The 5,904-nt window shown below is 38.1% G+C and overlaps 1 long non-coding RNA gene across 1 annotated transcript; it reads right to left on the bottom strand.

Moving 5' to 3' along the window:
- Nucleotides 1-293: 293 nt before the first annotated feature.
- LOC140848248 (uncharacterized) lies at nt 294-3,850 on the bottom strand. Its single transcript, XR_012128818.1, has 3 exons — nt 3,266-3,850; nt 1,635-1,765; nt 294-508 (listed from the first exon to the last, which is right to left on the bottom strand). It is a non-coding gene; the product is annotated as an uncharacterized lncRNA (long non-coding RNA).
- Nucleotides 3,851-5,904: the final 2,054 nt, after the last annotated feature.

Raw genomic sequence — 5,904 nt, 5'->3', positions numbered from 1 at the left:
GGGGTGTCAAAGATAGTGTCACAGAACCAATGCCTGGATAGGAGCTATGAGTTAAGTAAAAGCAATGTATCAGATTTTAAGAAATCCCAGATGTCACTGAATGTTATCTCTTTCACCTGAAAACTCAAGTCCAAAATAAATTATTTGATTACACATTTTAAACTGGAATCACAAACATAACATCTCAGATGCACAAATACGACAAATTTTCTTAATATAACACCAAATATATAAATGATTCATAAATTCAGCCCCAAATTATTACTGAATATTTGATTTATTATCTCAATATATACAGTTTAAGCCTTCCCAAGAGTTAAAGTTTGAGTATCCCAAGAGAAGTGGGGTTGCCATCCCTGGGACCTGAGATGTTTTCCAACCATAGGCTTTCATCCAGGCTAAAAAGCCTGGCATGGTAGATGGTCTTCAAAGGATATTCCCTTAATGAAGCATGCCTCTCAGAATCCACATCCTGGTGTCATCCTTCCTCTCAGATTCTGTGACTTGCCTGTAACCAATAGAATGTGATAGAAATGAAATCTTGTTGCTCCCCCAACCTATCTGAATGTTCACACCGAAGGAAGCCTTCTGCAATATAGGAAGTTTGACCTCTCCGAGTCCACCATGCCAGGAGAAAGCCCAAACTAGCCATAAGAAGATACTCCATGTGGACAGAGACGGAGATGCCTGGCTGGCTCCAGCTGTCCCAGCCCTCAGCCATTCGTCTCATCCCAGTTAGGGCCCCAGATATTGTGCTTCTGAATCAAACCATCCCTGGGGAACCTGCCTGAATTCCTGACCTACAAAATTATGAAATACAAATGTATATATAGCACATTTTTTTAAGCCACTAAATTTTAGGGTGGTTTGTAACACCTTGATAATTAGAACACCTGTAAGGTGACTGGGCCATAATGACAGGTTAAGCCCCCTTTTAATGGTCTTTTTAACAGTATTCCAGATGCACCTCTTCCAATGAGGATTCCATTATCCTGGTTTATACTATTTCCTAAATTTCCAAATTTACTCTGAGAAAGCCAACTCCCAGTCTGAAGGTTACAGCAACTTCTTTTATGGCTTGGTTGGATGTGACTTTTTGTTTATTTCCTCTTTTAGTCTGGACCAAACCTCTCAGAGAATTTAAATGACATCTGATTGGATTTTGCTCCTCTTTCTTGGTCAGGCTCCAAAGCCACAGTACTGAAGTCAGGCTCACGGAATGGAGCCCTGTGCCTCTGGCAGCGTGTAGGACCCCCTAAGTCAGCAGGGCGGTACAGCTGAGCCTGAACAACATGGGGTGCAGGGCACCAACTCCCCATGTAGCCAAACATCTACGTATAACTTTGATCCCCCCCAAAATTGAACTACTGATAGCCTACTGTTGAGTATACTTTATAATAACATACATGTTTTACATGGATTTTGTATGTTCTATGTATTATATACTATATTATTACAATAGAGTAAGCTAGAGAAAAGAACATGGTTTTTCAAATTGTTGAAAATCTCTAGAACACTTTCCAATCTCTTTATTGTGGGAAATCTGCATATAAATGGACCTGCACTATTCAAACCTATGTCGTCAAGGGTCACCTGTACTTCCCTAAGATAAGCATGTTTGCCTTCATGCTTACCCATGGCTGTACAAGACCAGGAGCTGAAGGGCTGCTTCACTCAACTGGAGCTGCAGAGCAGAGACATGCAAAGCTTGTTAAGGCTTGAGGCCAACAGATTTTATTTTTAGTTTCCAAATATGCTGAGGAAGCTATAAAATCAAAATGGAAAAAATTTTGATTTAGTGTCCCCAAATACAAGTTAATTCCAGTAAATGCTGAGTGTAGTACTTACAAAAATTTCATTACATTTAAAGACAATTTCAGGTTACATTTTTTTATTCTATACAAGAATTCCTGAGAATGTGTAATGTTGCCAAAACAACAGTCCATCATAAATCATCTCACAAAAAAATAAATATACTTTAAATTAAAAAAAATTATATTCAATGTGGATTAAGCATACTTTTTGTTATTTTCATGATGTAGGTAGGGGTTGGAATTCAACAAAAGGAGTTCGAAGTCTATACTACATCCTAACATTGTCTTGGGAACTGGCTGGTTTTCTTTAAAAACAACGCTGGTCCATTTTGTAGGTACAGCCACTCCCCTACCAGCTTGTGCAATCGTCCTTGGCTATATGCTGTTCTTTCACTGCATGTGTTACAGAATTAGTTCCTAAATGATCCTGCCGAGGTTTGGTCCTATCCTTCTGCAGCTGATGTATAATTGCCAGTTTTAGAAATTGAGTAGCAAAGAAGCTGAGACTGGAAGCCATGTCTCCTGCCTCCAACATTCTTTTTTTTTCCCCTTATTTTTCCCTTCCAAGCTCCTTGTAACCTTCCTTTAGATCACATGTTGAAAACCATTGTTGGTGTCGGGAAAGGTATGCTATTCAATTGTCCCATTCTGCTGGGACATGGTTCTACCCCAATTGACCAAAGAACCACTCTGAGAAAATGTGTTTTGAAAAAAATGAAGGAGAAAAGCTATATGGGGGTGGAGGCAGAGGAGGGGGTGGAGGCAATGATGGGATGGACTTGAGTAAAGAAGCAGGAGTGACAACAAGAACCAAAACCCAAAACTACTTTATGTCATTTTGGGCCAGTCCTCCTGCTAACATATACCCTGGAAGGAGCTCAGGGCCGAGGTTGGAGCTTAGGAGCCAGGGTTTTTCGTGATTGGATCCTGAGTGGGGGTGGGAGGCAAGAAGGACAGAATCTTAGATACAGACTTGATTGTCTTTGGGAAACTTGTGTTTTTTTCTTCCTTTAAATCAACCCCAGTTCCCAGAAAAAAGATGTGCTCTTGGTCACTTACACAATCCTCATCAGTAAATGACCTCCCTGAGGGGCATGTACATTTCAGCTCTTATTTTGGCTGCAAGAAATAGAGCTAAATTTTGGCTCCCTTTTCCTAATCATGTAGGACTTCATTTTGCGTCTTTCTGTTTCTCACACAATTCTGCTTTCAAGTTGTGATTTGGTCTTAATTTTTCTTTCTTTCAAATTGTTTATTGCAAACACGTTTTTATTTGAAGGTAACTTAGACCGTTTTTGTTGCTAGGCAGAGTATAATTTATTAAGTTGAAAAATAACTCTCCCCAGCAACTGAGAAATGTTTATTTTCCCTAAGGTGCTTTCACCTCTTAAAGCACATCATTTGGTCATGTGGTCCTAGTCTTTCCACTAACAGAAAGGGGACTGTCTTACCCTCGCCACACGCAAAAAGGCTGCAGAAGCCCCTCACCCATGGGAAGTCTTTTCTGGAGCTCCACGCCAAGGACAAAACACCCAAGCAGTCTGTGTGTCTGGAAACTCAGAGAAAACCAAGCCAAGAAGAAAAGGAATAAGAAGCAAGTCCTTCAAAGAATTGAAAGGTAAACATAAGTCTTCTCCTTTTCAATATTTTGAGAGGGAAAATGGAAATAACCCGCAGTGTCAACAAGTTGACGTTCTTTGCCTTCATGTTAATTCTCTGCTGCTTCGCGCCTTCCCCTCCTGTTAGCAGTGTTCCCTTCGTTCCTCCACAAATCCAGTACTGGTCTTGCATCCATCTCTCAAACATTCCTGCAGGAGATTCTTTTGTCCACCGCAAGAACATCCAGAGAAGCCTCCTAGGCTCAGTGTTGACTCTCTGCCTAAAGCGTGCCTTCTATCTGGAGGCCACTGTGACTGGGGCAGAAGAGCCGAGTCCTACCCAGAAAGGAGCAAGGCTGCTAGTGCCTGTTGGTCCGAAGTACCCTGTAAGTCTCCCCATCCTTCACTGGCCTGCAGTGCTTCATCCGGCTCTCTTGAGTCATAGCCATCAGGAAAAAAATCATTTGTGGTGTGTTTGGTGATGATGTCACAGACAGATGTCACAGACCATTGAGCAGCTCCCTTAGAAGAACATAGTCCATTGACCTAGTTTAGGAGCTCAGACTCAGAGACTGGAACTCTTTAAAGATCACATTTCTCATAACTCCATCTCGCCTGCCCTATTTCCTCCTTGCTGCAGGCTCAGCAGAGATGAAACACAGCTGGTTATCATTATTTTCTCCACCAATACTCTTCATATAATTGAAAACAACTCTTTCAGACTTCCCTTCCTCAAATGAAACAATGCCAAATCCATAAATATTTCCTCTATGTTCCACATTTTGCAACTCTAATCGTTTGGAGATTTAACATCTCATTTGGGGACTTGACTTTAATGCTTTTCTTTGGGGACAAGTATTCAAATTAGCTAATGTTAAATTATTGCATTTATTTATTTTTAACAAATAATTTATGCATATGTACAAAATTTAAAAGGTGCATAAGGGAATACACTGCAAAGACAGTTTCCCTCCTACTTCTGTCCTCCAGCAACCCAGCTTCTGGACCAGTTATTAATGCTAGTTTCTGAGGGTCCTAGTAGAAATGGTCAATGCATTTAAAAACTTAAATGATTCTCTACATTCCCACACATAAGTGGTAACAAACACACACTCTTCTGTAATCGTTTCACTTAATATATTCATTGGAAATCTTCCTAAGTCAGTATATATGAAACTACTTCTTTGAAACGATGGCATACAGAACATAATGACACAGGGCAATTTATTTCAATATTTTGTTATTACAAGCAATGCTATAATTAACATCTGTGTGCATTTATCACTTAGTGCATGTAAGAATTTGTATGTAGGATAAAAACTTAGAAGTACTGCTGGGCCAAAGCATATATCAATTTTTAATCCTGGGAGATAGACTATATTGCCCGATTCCCTCCAGTGAAATTCTATCAATGTATCTTCACACCTTCAGTGGAAAAAAGAGTCAGTCTCCCTCTCTGACATTGGCACTGTTTTTATTAAACTTTCTTTTTTAAAAAAAAATCACCTCATGATAGTTTCAGTTTGATTTCTGTTATGACTGCCTGAGATTGAACGTCTTTTCATAAATTTTAAAACCATTCACGTTTCCTAACTTGTGAATATGTCATCGTATCTTTGCCCACTTTTCAAATATTTACTAGACCCTCCTGTATTGATTTGTGGTGCTAAGGAAATTAATTCTATAATCTTTGTCTGGACCTTTCCTTACCACAAAGAAATTCTTTACTCTGATGTGGTTGCATTTGTCAATCCTCTTTTTTTTTCTTTTTATGGCTTCTGAATTCTGTAGGCATTACTCAGAAATGCCTTACTAACTCCAAGAATATTTAAAGAAAAACTCTCCCATATTTTCTGTTAGCATTTTTATGATTTAAACATAAAAAATTAAATTTTTATGCTTAGTTTTTTACCATATGAGATTGGTGTAGATGTAAAATAGCAATCAGTTTTCCCAAATGACTACTCAGTTGTTCCAGTACCATTCGTTGAATAATCTAATTCTTTGCCAATTATTTGAAATGTTAACTTATCATATATGTATGTATGCAGATTAAATACACACATACAATGTGCACTAAAAGTATATATACATTGGGTCTATTTTCTTCTGATTTTTTGACCTGTCTTTTCATGTACCAGACAACACTAATTATTTATAGATTTATAATATATCTTAATAACTGGCAGTTTGTCCTTAGTATTCTTACTCTTTTTCAGAATCTTTCTTCTTATTCTCACTTATTTTCCATAGGACTTTTAGAAATACAATTTTTTTCTTGTTAAAAAATCTTATTGGTATATTTACTAGTTTCACATAAAATCCATTGACTAATTTAGGGATAAAATATATTTTAATGACCTTAAATCAGTGATTCTAATCAAGATCGTGGTATGTCATTCCATTTCATCTTTTTCTGTGGCCAAAATAGTAATTTTAAGGTCTATTTTTATCCCTTGTTAAATTAATTCATAAGTATTTGATCAAAATGT

Source organism: Manis javanica, chromosome 3 (assembly GCF_040802235.1).
Source record: "Manis javanica isolate MJ-LG chromosome 3, MJ_LKY, whole genome shotgun sequence".
NCBI classification, from domain to species: Eukaryota; Metazoa; Chordata; class Mammalia; order Pholidota; family Manidae; genus Manis; species Manis javanica.
The sequence above is the reverse complement of the archived record's forward strand: the minus strand, read 5'-3'. Positions and strand labels throughout refer to the sequence as shown.